Raw genomic sequence first — 10,831 nt, forward strand, 5'->3', positions numbered from 1 at the left:
ATTGTCATCAGGATAGGAAATGCCTACTCTCTAAGCCAATTTACTCTAGTGGTGGTCATTCTACACATTTAAGAGGGAGTTACTCCCCTTGAATATTTTAGCTAATAAATGATGTCATGACATCTATAGCCAAGAAAATCATCCATTTTCACAAAATGTATTACTTATGGTACAAAATCCACTCAAAATTACACTTAAATGAGAAATATGAAAATACCATATAGTCTTGAAGGTGGCAGGGGACAGTTTTTTGATCCAATTCATTGTAGCCAAGGGATGCATGTCTTCGGAACTCTGTAACTACAGTTTCCTCAGTTCCCATTCATCACAAATACCTTTAATTCACTCTTTATAAGGCCAATCACCAATTTCTGAAGAAAATTGCTAATCAAAACCTGTAAAATTCTCTACATACTGGTTTTTATGAGATTTTGACCCTTTCATATTTTGCTAATTTTTCATGATTTTTCAGCTTTTTAGACCTCCCCCAGCTAATTCCCTGCAGAGGGTTGACCTTCCGTACCGCGTGCATGCTGCACTATCACATGTCAGAAACTTACCGGTGTATAGTGTACAATGTCCCATCCACCTACTTTTCGTGTTATTTTACCTCCCGTCTGTAACTAGCAATTTCACTGTGTAAAGTCAGCACAACAGTCAAAGCCGCAGGTTTCGCATTTTACTTCTGATTCTCATGTACCTAACATAAGGGGCCTACATATTGCATATCAATTTCAACAAGAGACACCCCTCTAACTAATGATATTCATTAAAAATCATTTCATGAATTTTAGCAACACTCATAAGCCTTCAAGTACAGCAACTCTCAATTTTACAAAAATATTGACGGGTACTTTATTCGAAACTGTCCCTTGCTACCTATAGTGTTTTGTAAGGACCTGTACCGGGAGTGAAAAAGTCGCCGATGAAAGCTTTCATGCCATAAAATCAGGTATCGTTGTCGTGAGTATTGCGGACCAAAGAAATTAAATAAAACAGAGCTCACTGAACCTTAAAAAGCAATAACCATAAGCAGGAACGTATATACTAACAGGATAGGCAACTCAGTTCTACATTCGCCATGTTTACTTCCCATGCTATCACGCGAGCCTTGACAAGTTTGTAGAACTATGGTCAATCCCAGTAAAATATACATGTGTATTGGTTTTTAAAGCGATCTGGTTAGACCATCGTTGGAGAGGTACTGTACTCGAGAACTTGTGTCTCAACTTGTTAAAAGCACCGATTGTTTTACCAAAGATCACACATGTGTTTTCTTTCTTAGTTTATATTTACAAGCACTGCGATTGGATCAGCTACTCGCAGCTGCAGCCAATCATAAAACGGAGCTTGTCACTGAGTTTTCGTAATGAAATCCGCCAAGGATTTATGGGGAGCAAAGTGGACCGAAAACCCTTGGCTAGCGAAGATGCGGACAAGGCACATACTTATTTTTAATTTCAACTTATAGCAATAAGCTCATCAGAATTGAACAGTGCCGATCAGAACCAACCTAACACCAGAGCAAACCCCAACTAAACCCCGAGTTATCTTTCTGGGTTTACTTTGGGTTTACTTCTTGTTTCACTAAAATTTGACACCACCTTTATATACACATTAGTAAATATAACAATTTTCATTACATACATGTATTAAAGTAATGGGCATAATATAACTATAGAGTCTCGTAGGTAGCTCATTATAATTTGGCAAATATTTAAAAAAGTTAACGGTCACTGGATTCCCGAGCAGTTGCCAATATGAGTTTACATTTCTAGTTTCAGCTGTACACCTGTCAACAGCATCAAGGGCAAAGTTATGCAAAAGTTTGGTTTTCTCTGCTTTAGTTCTTTTTGGCGTGATCTCAATAGGTTTCTGGTCTCTTTTGCATTTGCTTTTCTTATGCTCTCAGACAGGTCTGGAGTGTCAATATAGTGACATGGCTTATTTTCTAGCAGACCATCCTTGTAGAGAGAGACTGCAACACGACCAGTGGAGCTGTCTAGACCGTTGATGACTTCCCACATCTCTAGGACATCCTCACAGAAGAAAGAAATCTGTCATAAGCCCCCCTCCCAATAGCCACGTAAACTCACTCTCTTTTGTGTGATGCATCGGGAGGTTCGCCTCCATACCCCGGGATTGAATTTGTCACGAGAGCCCTCGTTAATTAATTGACCATGTTTAGAGCATATCTTACTTTTAGTCACTATTTTAATGATCTGGCGTTTTAAGGTGACATTCGCAATAAATGAGTACACAGTTTGTATCGCCGGCTGAGAGGGTATCTCACTCACCCCGAGTAAACGGGTTATTCTACATGACATCACATTGTACAGGGATAGTAAGTGGGAACTCATTTCCCCAAAGAGTGTTCCCCTCTTCCAGCCGGTGATACCTGTCACTCCTGTCAGTTTCGTTGAGGTTTTGAATCGAGGCCAAAAACTTTATTATATGCTTTATGTAGGAGCCTATGAACAGAAGGAGGAGTATTAGTATAGAGAAGAATTTTCCGCATTCCATCAATACCCACATGAGTTTGACTGAGCCCAACTTGCAGACCATAATTAGTTTTAGCTGCCTTTCTACCAAGGTATTTGGTGTATACCTTTACCTCCTTATATAGGTTGTAACCTAGGCGAGTAGCTACACTTGGTGCCGCGGAGCCTCATTCTGCTTCCAAACCCCCTCTCTTCGGACGCCAAGTCCGGGGACAGAAGTCCAGTGCAACTAGGTCACTCCTGTTGGTGAAGTAGGACAACCTTATTCCACGTCTCGGCTGTTTTCCACAGGTGAAGGAGTCTATGGGAATTTTGAGCAGCTAGCTTAGGCAAAGTCGCAATGATTGCTTCCTTAAAACAGTTCATTGTGCAAAGCATGAAAGCAGTTATTAGAGAATCACTTTCTTTAGACTAACGGATTGTACAATTTACCCCACTATTTTCAGAAACAAATATAGCTGATTGCGAGGTAATATCTCCATAGAGACCCTCTAAATATGTCTTCACCTGGGGTGTCAGATAGGATATATTATATTTGTATTAGGTAAATATATTGAATAAACAATTTGTTTTTATATTTCTTACTATTCTAAGTTTTTAATTGCATGGAGAAAAATATACGATACATTTACACACATTCGCAAATATGTATACATTTGTGCATGTAAAACAATTTGTAATTATGTTTAACTTTTAAATGTTGTGGATAACAAAATAAAGATACATGTATTTGTAGAACATTACGCAGGTATACTCTCTAATACATTCTATATATACACAATGAAATGTTCGTAATAAATTTGAAACAATCGAAGTATTAAGCAAATTTGCGACAGGACTAGCTTCAACATTTACAATCTTAAATTATCTGCCGCAAGGATGTGCAGGTCTCCTTCTTCGACGATACATATTACTTAAACTAAACTTGCCGTTTCGGTTCCTTGAAGACAAAATGATTTTGTTTAAATCTCATTTTAACTATAAGAATATAAAGTTACAAACGAATAAAGTTACCACGAATTATTTTCTTCCATTGATAAAAGAAATCTTTTGTTTACGATCAGAATATAACCCATCAGATTATATTTCTTACTCCATAATATAAACTTTGATAAGTCTCGCATCTTCCCTTCTTTAATACATTGATGTATTAATCTGTTCTTGATTATACGTTTTAATAATGAGCAATATATTTTTCCCTCAGAGGTTTTTAAACTTGTAATGAAGTTAAGACTAATTAATACCGTTAAGGGAGCTCGCACGATATTGAATGTTAATTCCCCTCTTGTTTGATTTTGACAGTATTACATATAGAAGAACCTTTAACTCCAAAGAGTATAATTATTAAGAGATTATAAATTGTTATAACAAACATTAAACCTCGTAAAGTTATAAAGTGCATTGTAAGCATAAAGAAACAACAAAATGTAAATGTTCAGTAAATTTAACTCATTTATCATTCCCATAGGGTTTAAGACATTTTCTCATTCAAAAATTCTCGTTTTGCGAACACAACTAGAGGTTTAACACCTAAATGTCAATGCTGTTATCTAAGACTTTTCGTTTACAATAAAAGTATACATTACAACAAGGTATTGTTTGTATGTTAATACAGAATTGTGTTTTGCCAGAAACTCTTCGTTAAATCCATTAGCTGAATTCTAGGTTTTCATGACACGTCTGAAAATGGAAGCGATGCGTGAATCAGACTCCTATATATCTTTGCAAATGATTTTGCGTTGCGAATAGTTCTTGGTCGTTGCTTTGGGGATTACCTCTTGCTTACCTCCAGCAAGAGCTGGTAGGCTTTCATCTCCATTCTTACATTTACTGGAGTTGTTTTGTTAATTACATATGTCTTAGAACATACTTGTCATTTCGTGGCTAAAAAAACTCTGTTTTGAAAACTTCAGGCGTATTTGTGTCGTACAGGTTGTTTATATCACAACATTGAAGCCAATGAGTAAAATTGTCTTCTTCTGTGTCGACATCGGCACAGAAATTATAAAGTCCGTGATTAATATCCATTAATAAGTGTATGACAATTTCTTCGAGGCTGTTGCTTGAAAAAGCCGTGTAAGGACTGTCCGTATCCATTTCACAATATTCAAAATCACTACGATCGACAAATTTATCATAAAAGTCATGTCAAATTGCAATATTTGCAATTTCACATTTTGTAGGATAACGCATCAAACCTGGACAGGTAGATTCAAGGTTATTATGCGCTTGGCTTTGATGTTCTCATCAAACTCCGTCATGTTTATGAAAAGGGGGTCGTTAATTTCGTCTGTGACTTGCTCTGTTTCCTTCACATCCTATCTCATGTCTTCGTGTTTTGTCTGGTCTATAATGAGACATCAGCAGCCACGGTTCTAAATTAACTTTTGAGTGTCTGCTATCACTGAGATGAAGGGATCTCTAATGCCAAGTGTTAGGGCTTCTGTTACTTCGCGGGAGCATCTGGAAGGCGTGTATTCAACAGGTTGGTAAATTTTACTAACACACATTCAATGTTGAAGGTACCACTGCAATAGAAGAGTTGCAAAAAGAAATGTAAAATAACTCTTAAAATTAATCTGGCACGAACTCCACCGACAAGATGCCTACACTATTCGTTGCTTCTCGCGTTGGCCACAACTGTGATCCCCTATTGCTGAGAACGGGATATCGGTTGTAAACGAGTTCGGGGCCATATCTTTGAAATGTTAATGGAGTTCACTAATGTAGTCGTTCCCTTCAGGCCAAAGATCTCGTATTGATATGTCTACCTCCTCCATTCTGAATCAAGTGCCAACTGCTTCTAGGATTTGTTCCTTACTCACTATTTTTTTTTTTTTTTTTTTTTTTTAATAATTTTTGAATGAAGGTCTCTCCTGTCTTAGCATAGCGGTTGATCGAAAGACAATGTTGGTTTTTTTTACAGTTTTATATGTCACTGTTATTTTCGCTGTAGAATGCAAATGTTGCTTGTGATCGGGCACTTGCTCTTAACAACATAGCTTTATCTATTCCTGGAACAGACATGGCGACTTTAAACAGAGAGGCTCTTGAGGGATTCTTCTGCTCTCATCCCATTAACAGCCCAGTAGTGTTGGCAAAAGCTTTTTGTTGGTTACAAGTCGCCTGAATTTGTTCAGAGGGACCATATCATTGCTGCATGTCTTGGGGCATTCCCTGGGAGATAGATCGAGAGCGGTGGTCTTCCCCCTCATCATTGGTGGAATTTGTTCGTACCCGTGGGGGGGGGGGGTCTAGTGGAATGCGTAAGGGATCCTTGGTAGTAAGGACAAATCCTTGCCTAGCGCCAGTGCCTCTATCATCCTTTGCTTTGTTGTTGTAAATGTACATTAAGTAGTACTTTCCATGAAATTAAAAAAAATGGAGGGTTTCCGATAAATAATGACAATATTTATTTTATGGGATTTAACATTAGGATTCTAGATAATAAACATAAACTAATTGCCGATCGAATTATTATATCATGCATACACATAAACATTTATTGATTTTTTGTTAAGGTAAAGAAGTTTTTAAATGTCACGTGATGCCATAGCACGACAGCTTCAATGATAACTCAATTTCGAAGTTGTGTAAGCCTTCAGACTTTATCTTCTGGAGATGATACTAAAACGACGAAGTCCAGTACTTCTTTGACCAATAGTTTATTAACAATCGTGATCGTATAGTTAGAATTACATCAACTAAAAGCAGCCCAAATCAAGAGTCTGCTCAACCTCATTTCACATGGGTATATATAAGATTTTACTTATGATGGACAGTTCTGACTAGTTCGGCCCATATACGACGATCATGAGTGAACATTTAGTGTTCAAAATTAAGATTAATATTTTATTCCTAAATAAAGTAACAAAACCGTCAAAACTGCCAGTCAAAGAGTCTGGATGCAGGATTTGAGTCTCCGAGTCCTGGGCTTCGGAGTCCCCACCTAGTATGAGGCATCACTTATACTCATAATACGTTCATTCATACATGGCATAAAAGGTTACAAAGGTTAATAATAGAATGCAATTGCATTCATTCTTAAGATATAAAAAAGACGTCATTTCAACAAAGATAGTATTACTTATAACTGATATACATATTCGTGTGCGTACGTTTCCATATTAAGTTTTGTTTATCAAACATACTAGTAGTTAATAAATAATTAATAATTTCAGTTAAGAAATAAATATTGATTAGTCAAATTCACACAAGTACAGAGAGGTTCTTTTCTATCAATAAGTACCTCTAATAACAAATTTGTCTGAGTTTGAGCTTCTCCTCCATTGATTTGTTTTCTTTTTCGGCAAGAGTTTGCTTGAGTTGTTCTTTAAGATCATTTGTTTCTTTCATCAGCTCGGCAGTTCTGTTTAGGCTTTAAAACAATGATGATGATAAAAAGGTAACATCGATTAAAGACATTTTATGCATAGAATACACACACACACACATATATTCTGATTATTAGTATTTGTTCCATTATCACAAAAAGTTAGCTCACTACACCTTGAAATAGTTTCTTAATTCAACAGAAAATAACTTGATTATGAGAGATACCACGATTAATAAGAAGTATGTATGTTAAATAAGCGAACAAATGTACAATTTTTAATAAGAAAAGATATCTTTAAAAAATTGAATTCAGTAAATGTGAGCAAAGCCCCAGGCTGCAGGCAGATTCAAACTGATGATCTGCGATTCACACGCTCGATACTTTAACCACTGTGCTATGACGATATTCACCAACATTGCTCGGTACAAACAAATTTAACAAAGAACTGAAATAACCATCTTGTGAAGAAGTGTCTTAAAAAATATAAGTTAAGGTGTAGTGAGGTACATGTACCTTAAATGATTTTCTTAATATACCTAGGTTCTTCGTTTTGTTCCAAATCGTCTTCCTCTTGTTCCACCAATTCTCCTGTCTGTAACTGGTCTTCATTTCCCCTTAATCATAGAAAAAAGTGCTACATATATACTCGTAACATAAAGAATCAAAGAAAACTTTACATTATTGTTTTATAATAAGGGTGAAATAAACTCATTAACTCCGTGTACCTGACTTTTAAAAAATCAACATGTAACAAATAATTCGAATTTCTCCTTGTATTCTTCATTTTAACGCTTTCGAAATAAAAATATTTGAAATTAAGTTCAATGAATAAAATAACGAACTTAAAGATGACTAAACACTGTATGCTTACTTCATTTCGGATTCTTTTGTTTTCTTTTTACTGTCGTTGCTGATATTTTTCTTTTGTACACGCTGTATTCTATAATAGAAGCAGAGTATATTTTATGACATATAACATAAAATTGGGAATATATGTATCAATTTGAAAAAAAAATGCTGCTGAAGCTTTTTTATTATCCTGATCCTTTTGTTATTTTCCGAAACTCTTCTATGTCGATATTTCCATCTGCCAAGTCCATCAATAGCTTTTTTCTATCATCAACGTTCTTTAACTTTGAATCATAGATAAATTATCATTTTAATCAGGTGCATAGGCGTCGGAACCGGGGGGGGGGGGGGGGGGGGGCTTAGCAAATTTAGACCCAACCAATAGGCACAGAGCAGCTTAGAGGGTTTAGCCCCCCACTTTTTCTCGCCGAAAATGTAATTGCTCCTAAATTTACATTGAAAGATTGAGAAGTTGGAGTAATAGGCATCTTAATTCCCCCCACCCACACACGGATTAGGAATTTCATGACTTGGTAATTTGTATTTGATGTAGTGATCTGCAAAGCAAAATGAAAAACCTTGTGTAAAAAAAAATTCATTTTAATAACCATCAGCATGATTAAGATAGAAGACATTCAAAACATAATGTCTGTTAATTTAAATGCCACCTCTCCATTTCTGCTGGCCAGAGAATCATTTCTCAAGGATGATTTTTTTAAGTTTTATATAAATTTTATCTAACGTTCAAATGAAAACTAAGTACTCAGTAAGGAAAAATTAGCACTATTGGTCACCTCTCCAGATCTGCCAGGACAAGCTGGTATGAGGATCACACATATGATTAATATATCAGATTTTAAATAAAGTATATTCATTTGATTATAAGTCTGATAAAACATTATCGAAAACTTAGTACTTATAAAGAAATAGTAAACACTATTGGTCATCTCTCCAAATCTGCCAGGTTTGAGGATTAACACCTCTCCATGACAAGCTGGTATGAGGATCACACACATGATTAATATATCAGATTTTAAATAAAGTATATTCATTTGATTATAAGTCTGATAAAACATTATCGAAAACTTAGTACCTATAAAGAAATAGTAAACACTATTGGTCATCTCTCCAAATCTGCCAGGTTTGAGGATTAACACCTTTCCACGGCAAGCTGGTATGAGAATCACCTACATGTACATATCAAAAGCCCATATGTTTTACAGCTCATTTCAATAGCTATTTATAAATAAAAATTAAAATTGATCATGAAATCATGTTACTTAATTATTATTTGATATTAAAAGCCTAGATAACCATTTCTGGAATATATATCAGACTAGCATAGTGATTAAACACACTGCAGCAACAACATTTTTTTCTATTAGTATACATGTATTTATCATCTTACCCCGTTAGCGACTTTCTCTGTCCTCAATAGCAGCTACTCTTTTCTTTAACATGATGTACTCTGACGTAAACGTAATCAGGGGTCTGTTTTCTGTTGCCTTTGATTTTGTTACTATCGATGACGAGTCTGATGAATTTGAAGATGTCAATGATGGTGACAAGGAAGATCCTGAAGATGATTAAGATGACTTGTACGGACAGGATGAAGCATTGCAACAATAGTGATATGTCATTTCCTTTTCCTTTTTCAGCTTCTGCTTCTTACGTCGTTTTTCTTCACGATTATTTTGCCTATACTTCTTTCTATTTTCAGCAATATGTTTGCCCATGTTCCTTACACAATAAAATTTACATAATATTATATTTTCAATTTACGCGCATTGATGAAGTTTTCCGGTCAATTTTCTCTTTGATACGTCGATCAATAGAAAAATTATTATCTTCATTTCTTAAAACAAAGTAAACAAGAACATTATGACGTCAATCTCGTGACGTTAGGTAGGCAACGTTATACAAACAAACTGTTGAAGACGTGATTATGACGTCAACACATAGTGACGTCAAAACATTGTGACGTCAAAACAATATACAATGCATAAAAAGAGTCAACACAATTATAATGATAAAAGTCTAGTGTCTCTTGTACATAATTATTCACATGTATATATATGCAGATGTTAAAAATACAAAATATTAAGAATTTAACTTAGGTTTAAACAGTTTAACAAAATGATTTTCTTTAGCATTACGCAATTGTTCATTGTTTTCTTTCACTTTATAAAAAGGGAAAATATAACAGAAAACAATATAAAGAAAACAATGAACAATCTTTCAAAATTCTGTACATGATAAAAAGAAAGAGATAACAATTTGGAAAAAAATGTTAAATGAGAGAAAACAACCATACTGGAATGCAATTCGCTGTGAAAATTCAGCAGATGTTTATGAAAAATGGAGGCAAAACAAGGAGGTAATTTTACCCCGTAAATTCAGGGCAAAACCTATCAACAACGAACCGGAGGAGACAACAATTAGAAGAAACCTTGCTATTCAAAAATTTGACGCCGAAATTTCACTGTTACGCCTCAGAGTACCCAAGTACAGGGCGAAATACGAGAATCATGATCAAGTAATGCATGACGAGATCGCAAACATATCAAGCAACGACATGCAAATCAAACTCCGTGGACTGTGGGAAAAAGAAACAAATCAAGAAAAAATCAAATCAGATGATTTTCTTCGTTCAAAACAAAAATGGCTAGAAGATCATGCAAACAATTATGGAAATGCAATTATGATAAGTCGTAAACGCGGGATAAATAATCACCATCGTCAGAAACCTGACATCAATTCTCTTCAACAAAATGAAAACAACAATCAGAACTCTCATTCAAGACGCGAAATACCTTTGCCTCGACAAAAACAATGGCGAAACAAAGAAATCAGACACAACAATTACAGTGAAAACAACGACATACAGGGAAAGAACGAATTTGAAACGCAAAACAACAGAAGAGAGGATAATAGGAGAAAATCAGATCACTTCGACCAACCTTAGCAAAATACCATCAACGATTGGAATCAAAAACAAACCAAAACCAACAACGAAGTGATCCTTTTTTGTGGAGAGGCCAGTTTCACAAACATCGCATGAATACGTTTCGCTTCAAACATATCTAGAAAAAATGGCACATATAGACCCCAAAATAATTAATATTTCTCAGAGAAATTTCTCTAC

The 10,831-nt window shown here is 35.3% G+C and overlaps 2 long non-coding RNA genes across 4 annotated transcripts; both read right to left on the bottom strand.

Moving 5' to 3' along the window:
* Nucleotides 1–3,755: 3,755 nt before the first annotated feature.
* LOC105330212 (uncharacterized) lies at nt 3,756–8,038 on the bottom strand. 3 transcript variants are annotated; one of them, XR_010712773.1, is made up of 4 exons: nt 7,709–8,038; nt 7,374–7,451; nt 6,751–6,879; nt 3,756–4,964 (listed from the first exon to the last, which is right to left on the bottom strand). It is a non-coding gene; the product is annotated as an uncharacterized lncRNA (long non-coding RNA). The 3 variants fall into 3 exon arrangements; XR_010712772.1 differs by having other exon boundaries at nt 3,758–5,029; XR_004600620.2 differs by lacking the exon at nt 3,756–4,964 and adding an exon at nt 5,072–6,450.
* Nucleotides 8,039–8,109: 71 nt separating this feature from the next.
* Nucleotides 8,110–9,893, bottom strand: LOC136274443 (uncharacterized). The gene is made up of 3 exons (XR_010712778.1): nt 9,095–9,893; nt 8,780–8,873; nt 8,110–8,243 (listed from the first exon to the last, which is right to left on the bottom strand). It is a non-coding gene; the product is annotated as an uncharacterized lncRNA (long non-coding RNA).
* Nucleotides 9,894–10,831: the final 938 nt, after the last annotated feature.

This window comes from Magallana gigas, chromosome 1 (assembly GCF_963853765.1).
Source record: "Magallana gigas chromosome 1, xbMagGiga1.1, whole genome shotgun sequence".
In the NCBI taxonomy this organism is placed as follows: domain Eukaryota; kingdom Metazoa; phylum Mollusca; class Bivalvia; order Ostreida; family Ostreidae; genus Magallana; species Magallana gigas.